General features: G+C 39.3%; 1 long non-coding RNA gene across 1 annotated transcript; it reads left to right on the forward strand.

The window, feature by feature from the left end:
- Positions 1–1,458: 1,458 nt before the first annotated feature.
- LOC123335126 lies at positions 1,459–10,822 on the forward strand. Its single transcript, XR_006553478.1, has 3 exons — positions 1,459–1,596; positions 9,490–9,603; positions 10,568–10,822. It is a non-coding gene; the product is annotated as an uncharacterized LOC123335126 (long non-coding RNA).
- The last annotated feature ends 381 nt before the right edge of the window (positions 10,823–11,203 follow it).

Here is an 11,203-nt window from a genome sequence, read left to right on the forward strand (position 1 = left end):
CAGCTACCTGCAGGAGGCGGGAGCAGGGACAGCATCCTGTTCCCAGCCATTGCAAGGCTGGCTTCCAGGCACAGAGTGCACTCAGCACCAGGCACAGTGCCCCTCACATTGACCTTCCGGTGCTTGGCATCCAACGGAGGCAGTGAGTAGTTTCCTCCATAGTCTTGTTCTGTTTCATGATTTGGAGAATTATTGCTAGAAGCTTAATTCTGAGTCCATTCTTTTGTCTCTCCCAGAGTATCCCAGTGAATCTGTTAACCACCTGATATCTTTAAATATATCACCTTTCTGATTAAACTAATCAGAACGGATTCTATTGTATACAGCTAAGTATCCTGACTGATACGCCATTTGTAGCTCATACATGAGAGAGGTGGGAGCAAATCAAGCTCTATGTGTTTCTTTGAGCTCTTTGAATCTTTGGAAGAATTTATGTGCAGTCAGTATATCAGATGCTTCTACTCAAAGATAATGAAGCTGAACAACCAAGTAGGAGGAGGAGCATACAGCTGTCAGGGCTTTGGGGTCTCATCTTGGTGCCACCATTACCAGCTTAAGCTTAAGCTAATCACATTGATTCTCAATTGTATCACTTACGATAAATGGCAGTCATACCTAACGATTGTTAGGATTAAATGGGATAATATTTACAAAGTCTTAGGGCAGTGCTTCATACTGACTGACAAAGAGCTTTTATTTAGCTCTTGCTAATGCCTTACAATATTGGTGAATTTTCAGTTACAGAGAATCTAATCCACTCCAGCTCCTTTAAGCAGAAAGGGATTTATTTTAGAGGATTAAATCACTTTCGGAATGTTTGGTAGGGCTGAAGAAATGGAGACTAGGGTAAGCTTCTAGAAAAGCCCCCCAAAACTGCCTGCAGAATAGGCTAACAAGGGAGCTGCTGTCCTTGCCATGAGCTGTCAGGTGTCGGAGCAGGAAGCCTTTGAATCACTAGGAAGCTTTTACTAACTGCTGGCTCTTCTACCTGTGCTCTGCTTGAGACGCGACCTTGTGATCACACCAGGAAATCACTGTTCAATTCCCATCAAACTAAAAATAGGGTTAGTTTGGTCTATTATACCAACCTTATATAGACAAAACCAGAAATTATATACTCTGATGTCTGCTCTTCGCCATCAGTATGTGAGACCCCGGAACGCTGTTCTATGGAGCAGTAGTGTGGGCTTCCATTGCCGGGTAGCAGGACAAGGTGGGCAGAACAATGCCCCCCAAACTGTTAACATCCTAACACCTAGAACCTGTGAAGGCTACACCGCTTGGCAAAGGAGAACTGATTAGCATGTGGGATTGAGGTTGCTAGGCAGCTGATCTTAATCTAGGAAGAGGATTCTAGATCATCCAGGTGAACTCAAGGTAGTCATGAGAAGAATCTGTGAGAAGGACCCAGCTGAGGCTGGCTTTTCTCCCTTTAAAATGAAGGAAGTGGTCTAGGAGCCAGGAGATAAAGTATGAAATATGGATATCCTCAAGAGACGAGTAAAGAGATTCTGCCTTAGAGCTTCCTGCAAGGAATCCAGCCCTTCCAACACCTGGTTTCAGCTCGTTCATCCTGTGTCAGACTTCTGCAAAACTGTAAGAGAATAACTCTGTGGTGGTTTGTAACAGTTCATAGTAATTTATGGTTTTATAGAAAACTAGTAGGTAGAGTTCCTCAACCTCAGCACTACTGCCATTTTGGACCAGACAGTTCTTTGTGGCGGGGGCAGGGCTATCCTGTGTAAAGTCAGAGGTTTAGCAGCGGTCTGGATTCTACCCACTAAATGCCATTAGCACTCCTATCAGATGTGACAATTAAAAGTCTTTCAGATATTGCCAACTGTTCCTGGGGACCAAAATCACTGCCAGTTGAGAAGTAATACTGCGTAGTATTTTATTTTATAAATATGCTACAATTTATTTAGACCTCTATTATTTGAAGATATTTGGATTGTTTCCAAAATTATTATTACTGTTAATGCCTCCATGACTATCTGTGTATGTGCTTTGGTTAATATATGTGCAGCTGTTAGATATGTACCAAAAAATAGAATCACTTGGTCACAGAGTATGCCTTTTGTAACCAATTTATAATTCTATAGGCAAAGGAAAACTTGGATGAAAGTTTTTGTAGCATCCTTTTCTTGCTAATATTTCATATGGTCTGCCCTTTTCATTTTTGCCCTTCTAGTGAGTTTGTACAGCATCTTCTTGTGATTTAAATTTGCATTTCTGTAATATCTAATAAATGACACATTTTTATAATGTGTATTCCCACTATGTTTGTCTTGTATATGAAGTATCTGATCAAGTCTCCAACCCATTTGTTGTTGCATTCTCTCTCTCTTTTTTTTTTTTTTTAACTCTGCAGGAGTTATTTTTATATTCAGATACATCTTCCTTTTTGGTTATGTACGTATGTTGACTGGGTGATTGATCCTAATTATCTCAATGCAGTACAGCTCTTATTTCCTGGTGTTGAGATTAAGTCTGGAATCCAGGTGAACTGACATGCCTCTTAAATGGGCACTTACCCTAACTTTGGTAAGACTCCTTAGAGGTCTGTTCTCCTTTGCAGTGACTTCCAATGTGTTTTCTTAGTCTCCATCTCTGTGCAAATGCTTTGAGGAGAAACCCTTTCAAGGCCAGGGCTCTCATCTCCCTGCCTCTCTTTTCTTCAGGATCTTCATTGTTCCACATCCAGTTTCTGTCTTGCTGAACTATGCAGTTGCCAAAAGCTCTGCTGGTTTCTCTGCTTCTTATCTGTAGGTCTCCATCTAGTTTCCCTGTCAATACTCCACAGAAAAGAATTGTCAAATACCTTGAGGGAAAAGCAGAGTTCAGCCCACCCATCCACGGTCCCCTCACTTTATGATCTTATTTCCCATGGTCTGGTTGCCTAGGAACATTCTCATACCTTCAAACAGAGGATTTTGTATTTTAGAGCAATCTAGTAATTGGCTTTCTAAGTATTCTCCACAGGATAAATGGCCTGCTAAATTCCATCATAGCTGGAAACAGAAGTGCCCCAGTGGAGTTGTAAGGCCTGAGAGCTCACCCATCCAAAATTCCTTCCCCCTCATTCAGTATCATTGTTCTACACTGTAATTTAACATCCCACAATATTAAACTCGGTTGCTGATTTTCAGCTACACTAGCCTTTGTAGCAAACAATAAGAGATCCTTTCAGGCTTCCCTGGTGGCTCAGATGGTAAAGAATCTGCCTGCAACACAGGAGACCCAAGTTCAATCCTCTGGAGGAGGAAATGGCAACCCACTCCAGTATCCTTGCCTGGAAAATTTCATGAGAGGAACCTGGCAGGCTACAGTCCATGGGGTCACAAAGAGTTGGATACCACTGAGTGACTTTCACTTCTCTCCCTGTGCCTTGTACTGAGAACTTTAAACTATGAGGATGTTATTTTCGTTCTTCTCTAGTACAGTTAGAAACAGAGAGCCTCGCCCTACATCCAGTGTCTGTATTCTTCCCTCTCACTCAAACGGTTCATAGCAATAGCTACTAGGTCTAACAAAGATTCCGCTTCGTTTATCATCAGATAACCACAGATGAAAATGGTTTTGCCATGGTCAACCCTGGGCCACTTTCTTCTCATTTCATGTTCATACAAATTCTTTCCAGGTAAGGTAACCCAAATTTCCATTTCCTGTAGAATTCTGTGACCTAGAGACATCCCTATTACTGAGAAGTACATTGTTTCTGAAACACAGTATCTGACTTAATCTAAAAGGGAAACTTTTACCACTCTTCTAAAATGGTTAGACAAACTGAAGAAATAGACTGTAAGCTAGGGAAAAGATAGCAAAACAGTCTATGGTCATTAAAGTCCTACCACAACAGTTATAATCCACAAGCTGTAGAATCAAGAGTTGCTTCTGGTCTCCAGAACCATGTTGCGTCTGCCAGGTCCTGGATCATCAAAACCAGATCAAGCCTGAGCTTTCCCTCCTGGTTTTGAATCTGACTTTCATATGAGTTTATCTGAGCAGCAAAATCAAGTTCATTTCTGATACCCTCTGATTTCCTGCAAGAGGTGAGGAAAATGCAGAATGGGTTTCCAGCCTTTGCAGTGCAAGAGAGCATTTGAGAAGGAAGCTGGAACTCATGACAAGCCAGTCTACGGTGCCCACCATTCACCTTGTGATCTGCTTCCCAATATATTCGTATTTTTTGATATCTGACAAGAATGTCTTGCTTGTAGTCTCCTTATACTTTGTGATCAACACTGAAGTATTTTATCCTGCAAACCTGCTTCTCTCCTTGTTCTCCCTCTCAGTGAAGAACAACAGAGGTCCACACTAGAGGCCAGTGAAGTGTCCTAGAAGCGTTCCATTTTCTTTCCATAACATCATTCAGTCCTAGCTACACAAGCACCCAGCACTGGGGATTCTGTCCCTTTTGGACTGTGGACTTTATCTTCTCCGTTCTCTCTGCTACTTAGTTCTTGCATTATTGTAATAGCCTTTCAATTGTTCTTCCATGTGCTCTTTCTTTCCAGGTACTCATCTCCAAACAGGTTATCTCCTTCCTACTTCTGAGGAAGGTCTTTCTCACTTTGCCCTGTCCATCCTGCATGTGTATTCTTACCCGAGCCATACACAACTACCAGCAGTTAACCAAGCTCACTTGGTATTTTTACTTTCTTTCACTCCCATTTATACACTTCATTCACTCCCATTTATACACTTCATTCACTCTCATTTACTTTGCCTGAAAGTTCCTTTGCCTTTATGAATACCTTTCTTAAGTGTGGGTCCCTTGGACTGCAAGGAGACCCAACCAGTCCATTCTGAAGGAGATCAGCCCTGGGATTTCTTTGGAAGGAATGATGCTAAAGTTGGAACTCCAGTACTTTGGCCACCTCATGTGAAGAGTTGACTCATTGGAAAAGACTCTGATGCTGGGAGGGATTGGGGACAGGAGGAGAAGGGGACGACAGAGGATGAGATGGCTGGATGGCATCACTGACTCGATGGACATGAGTCTCAGTGAACTCCGGGAGTTGGTGATGGACAGGGAGGCCTGGCGTGCTGCGATTCACGGGGTCGCAAAGAGTCGGACATGACTGAGCGACTGAATTGAACTGAACTGAACTGACCCATCCTTTAAAACTCTTGTTCAAGTGTCACTTATTCCAGGAAGTTTCCCAAACTTCCTCCTGCTTTAGATGAACATAATGCTAGTATGGCATCAGACATACTCTTCCATCATCAAGGCTTCACCTGTCTGGTTTTCCCCTAGGCTATCAGATCCTGAGGGCAGGTGTCACATGTTATTAAACTTGGACTGCCTAAAGTATAAGGTTAGAGCTGAAGTTGAATAGTCAGGCATATTTGTGGGGGGAAAAAATAGTAATTAGAGTAAAAATCTTAACAGTATTTTGCACAGCTTATAAATTATAATTTTTAATTCATTGCAAGCCGGAGCTTGATAATTTATTTTCCACACTTGCTGTGTTTTCAATAAATGATGACAATGATAAACAAACTTTACTAACTTTGGCCAGAAAGACTTGTCCTAAAAAATTCTCTGTTCAAGTTAGGGTCCCTAAATGTAGCAAGCTATACAGGCATCTCGTTTTATTGTGCTTAGATTTTTTGAGCTCTGCAGATGTTGTGGGTTTTACTAAGTGAAGGTTTGTGACAACCATGAGTCACACAACGCTATTGGCATCATTTGCTCACTTTGGGTGTCTGTGTCACATTTTGTTAATTTCTGTGATATTTCAAGCTTTTTCATTATTACTATGTTTGTTATGGTGATCTGTGATCAGAGATCTTTGTTAGGACTTGCTGAAGTTTCAGATGAGGCTTAGCATTTTTTAGCAATAAAGTTTTTTTAAGTAAGGTATTTACATAATTTTTAAGATATAATTCTATTTTATACTTAATAGATTATAATATAGTAAAAAAAAAACAGCTCTTATATGTATCGGGGAAGCAAAAAATTTACATCACTTGCTTAATTGTGATGCTTACTTTACTGCAGTGGTCTGAAACCTCACCTGAAATATCTCTGAGATATACCTGTATTAAAGTCTCACATAGTTTTTTTAATGATAACTATTAGGACCAGTGTGAAGTGATACCTCATGATGGTTTTGTTTTGTGTTTCTTTAAAAATTAGTAATTTTGAGCATATTTTCATGTACCTCTTCAGTATCTGTATGTGTTCCTTGGAGAAATGTCTGTTTAAGTCTTCTGCCCATTTTTTGATTGGGTTGTTTTTTTTTAATATTGAGCTGCATGAGATATTTGTATATTTTGGAGGTTAATCTCTTGTCAGTTGCTTCATTTGCAAATACTTTCTCCCATTCTCAGTGTTGTCTTTTCATTTTGTTTATGGTCTCTTTTGCTGTGCAAAACTTTTAAGTTCAATTAGGTCCTTTTTTTTTTTAAACTATTTTTCATTTACTCTAGGAGGTGGGTCAAAAAAGATTTTGCTGTGATTTATGTCAAAGAGTGTTCTGCCTATGTTCCCCTCTAAGAGTTTTATAGTGTTCAGTCTTATATCTAGGTATTTAATCCATTTGAATTTATTTTTGTGTATGGTGTTAGAGAGTGTTCTAATTGCATTCTTTTATATGTAGCTCTTCAGTTTTCCTAGCACCACTTATAGATGGGTGGGATGAGGGAGGTGGGAGGGAGGGCCAAAGGGAGGGGATATATGTGTACATATAGCTGTACACATGGCTTCCCTGATAGCTTGGACAGTAAAGTGTCTGCCTACAATGCGGGAGACCTGGGTTTGATCCCTGGGTCGGGAAGATCCCCTGGAGAAGGAAATGGCAACCCACTCCAGTATTCATGCCTGGAAAATCCCATGAACTGAGGAGCCTGGTGGGCTACAGTCCGTGGGGTCACAAAGAGTCGGACACGACTGAGCGACTTTTCTTCTTCTTTTCTTCATAGCTGATTCACTTCACTGTACAGTAGAAACTAAAGCAACATTGTAAAGCAACTGTACCCCAATTTTTTATTTTTTATTTATTTTTTGTGTGTGTTTTCCTTTCCGATTCTTTTTTTTTAATTGTATTTTATTTTTAAACTTTACATAATTGTATTAGTTTTGCCAAATATCAAAATGAATCCGCCACAGGGGGGGATGTGTACCCCAATTTTTTAAAAGTCTCATGTACACCACTTTTTCTAAAGTAAGAGTTTTTTGAATAGTTCTTTTTTTATTGACGTATAATTGATTTACAATATTAGTTTCAGATGTACAACAAAATGATTCAATATTTGTGTAGATTATACTTCATTTAAAGTTATTCTAAAATATTGGCTATATTCCCTGTGCTGTACAATATATCCTTGCCTGTTCTTTATCTTATACATAGTAGTTTGTACCTCTTAACCCTCTACCCGTATCTTGCCCCCTCTCCCATTCCTCTTCCCACTGGTAACCGCTACTTTGTTCTCTGTATCTGTGAGTCTATTTCTGTTTGTTTATAGTTTTATATTTTATCCTTTAGATTTTACATATAAGTAATAACAGATACCATTTGTCTTTCTCTGACTTATTCCACTTAGCATCGTATTCTCCAGGTCCATCCATATTTTTGTAAATGGTAAAATTTGATTCTTTTTTGTGACTGAGTAGTATTCCATTGTGTAAATATACCACATCTTTATCCATTCATCTGTTGATGGACATTTAGTTTGCTTTCATAACTTGAGTATCATGAATAATGCTTCTATGAACATTGGGTATACATATCTTTTTAATTTAGTGTTTTCATTTTCTTCAGACAAATACTCAGAAGTGGCATTGGTGGGTCACATGGTAGTTTTACTTTTAGTTTTTTGAAAAAAAATTCCATACTGTTTTCCATAATGGCATTGCCAGTTTACATTCCCACCAACAATGTATCAATACTAATGTTCCCTTTTCTCCACATCCTTGCCAGCATTTATTATTTGTGGTCTTTCTGAGAATAGCCATTCCGACAGATTTGAGATGATATCTCATTGTGGCTTTGATTTACATTTCCCTGGTTATTAGTGATTTTGAGCATTTTTCCTATGCATGGGAGGTATTAAGGGTTTTTTGGTAATCAATTCTAACATTGTAGGGTGAATTCTAAAAGTTGACTTTGACTGAATATATTCTTAAATGCAGCCACATTCCTTTAAAATGTTTCCAGAAGTAACACACCTCTCTGATATGGTACACATGCATTGAAAGTAATACTGTCCTTTGTATATAAAGACCACACTGTTGATAAGGGGTCAGAGACCATGTGTTTGAGCTAATAAACACCAACTGTGAATCCAAGTTGCACCAAACATAGTCCTAAAGTTTGAAAAACAGCAGGATGCATTTTGTTTGTCCAAAACATCTTACCAAAACTAAAGGTTTATCTCTGACTTAGAAGCAGAGCAAAGCGAGGCTCTAACCAATTTCTTCATCAAATTATATTCAAAGAACAGCAATAAGATTTTAATCAAATTCCTTGAAAACTGGTGAGTTAAATCTGAAGAGGTTTGTTTTCATCTTGTGTTATGTTTAATTCTTACATGACTTTCTGGAGTCTTAATATGATAATAAGTTTGTTGATTCTCTAAGAAAATGTTAGACTAGGCAATGTCTCCTAATTTACTTGACCACAGAATTGCCCCCAACTCCACATAGGCATACTTTTTTGCTGCTTTTCACATTACTTGTTTACATTTTCAGAGAAAACAATTCAGAGAGCTTGATTTCAAAATGCTATCCTAATGAAAGAACTGAGTTGCTAGGAAATCATGACAACAGCTTTATCAAAAATATTCAAAACACTAAATTAAATCTTGTAAATCAGAAAAAAGTTTACAATAGAACTTTAAATCTTGTAAATCCGAAAAAAGTTTACATACAGAACTTTACATATTATTTGAAAATCAAAATAAGAACTATCTCCTATTGATTCTCTACTTTGCCAACAAAGGTCCATCTAGTCAAAGCTATGGTTTTTCCAGTGGTCATGTATGGTTGTGAGAGTTGGACTATAAGGGAAGCTGAGCGCCGAAGAATTGATGCTTTTGAACTGTGGTGTTGGAGAAGACTCTTGAGAGTCCCTTGGACTGCAAGGAGATCCAACCAGTCCATTCTGAGGGAGATCAGCCCTGAATATTCATTGGAAGGACTGATGCTGAAGCTGAAACTCCAATACTTTGGCCACCTGATGCAAAGAGTTGACTCATTGGAAAAGACTCTGATGCTAGGAGGGATTGGGGGCAGGAGGAGAAGGGGACGACAGAGGATGAGATGGCTGGAGGGCATCACTGACTTGATGGACATGAGTTTGGGTGAACTCCAGGAGTTGGTGATGAACAGGAAGGCCTGGCGTGCTGCAATTCATGGGGTTGCAAAGAGTCGGACACGACTGAGCGACTGAACTGAACTGAACTGATTCTCTTCTCAGCAAGTGCAACAGTGGCTGCTTTGCAGGAGTGTTTTTTAATTTTTTTTTTCTTTTCCTTTGGCAGTATTATACCTGAATTCCTGATTAGTATTGTCAGCAATGAAGTCCTCTCCTTAGAACTCACGTCTACATTCAGTAACTGGCTGTAACAGGCATATCTCTGCAGAATCTAAACTAGGTAGGAGCTGTGCTTCTGGTGTTTCAGTCTCTCAGAGATGTGCTAAGTTTACTTTCAAGTCTCAAATTGTATTGTTAAATCTGTAAATGGATCAATTAGATGCCAGTTAGGTACCAATCTCTGCTTTTATGACTGTAGTTCATTTCTTATTGAAATATAATTCATGGAACATAAAAGACACCATTTTAAAATGTATAATTCAGTGGGTTTGATATAACATTGTACAGTCATTACTGCCAGCTAATTTCCAAACATTTTCATCACCACCCCCCAAAATATCTTGTACCTGTTAGCAGTCTCTCCAAAATTTCCTCCATTTTCTCACCACCAATAATCTACTTTCTTTGTGTATTTGGGCTAATTCTGGATATTTCATATGAATGAAGTGAATTGAAAGTCACTCAGTCATATCCAACTCTTTGCAACCTCATGGACTACATAGTCCATGGATTTCTCCAGGCCCAAATACTGGGAGTAGGTAGCTGTTCTTTCTCCAGGGGACCTTCCCAACCCAGGGATCGAACCCAAGTCTGCATTGCAGGCAGATTCTTTACCAGCTGAGCCACCGGGGAAGTTCAACAGGCAAATACACAGTCTACTTTCTTTGTGTATTTGCCTATTTTGGTATTTCATATGAATGGAAGTATATAATATGTGACCTGTTTTGTCTGGCTTCTTTCACTTAGCATAATGCTTTCAAAGTTCATACGTTCTGTAACATGAATCAGTACTTTATTCTTTTTATTGCTGAATAATATTCCATTGAATGAACATAACAATTACTTTATCCATTAATCCATTAGGAGGCATTGAGTGAGTTATTGTGAATAATGCTGCTATGAATGTTCATTTTCTGTATTAATTTGTTTTTGATCCTCTTGGATATGTAGCTAAGAGTAGAATTGCTAGTTTATATAACCTTATGCTTAAATTTTTTGAGAAACTGTTAAAATATTTTCCACAGAGGCAGCACCATTTTTCATTCCCAGCACAATGTATGAAGATGCCAACTTATCCACATCCTCCTGCACATCTGTTTTTCCCCAAAAATATGAAGAAATATTTAACTCAACCAAAAAAAGGCAACCCAATGAAAATGGACGAATGATTTAAATAAACAGTAAAATGTACAAATAGCTAATGAGCACATGAAAAGACGCTCAGCATCATTAGTCATTCAGTTCAGTTCAGTTCAGTTGCTCACTCGTGTCCAACTCTTTGCGACCCCACGGACTGCAGCACACAAGGCCTCCCTGTCCATCACCAACTCCCAGAGTTCATTCAAACTCATGTCCATCGAGTTGGTAATGCCCTCCAGCCATCTCATCCTCTGTCATCCCCTTCTCCTCCTGCCCCCAATCCCTCCCAGCATCAGAGTATTTTCCAATGAGTCAACTCTTTGCATCAGGTGGCCAAAGTATTGGAGTTTCAGCTTTAGCATCAATCCTTCCAAAGAACACCCAGGACTGATCTCCTTTAGAATGGACTGGTTGGATCTCCTTGCAGTCCAAGGGACTATCAAGAGTCTTCTCCAACACCACAGTTCAAAAGCATCAATTCTTCGGCACTCAGCTTTCTTCACAGTCCAACTCGCACATCC

The sequence above is a fragment of the Bubalus bubalis genome, chromosome 9, assembly GCF_019923935.1.
Source record: "Bubalus bubalis isolate 160015118507 breed Murrah chromosome 9, NDDB_SH_1, whole genome shotgun sequence".
Lineage (NCBI taxonomy): Eukaryota > Metazoa > Chordata > Mammalia > Artiodactyla > Bovidae > Bubalus > Bubalus bubalis.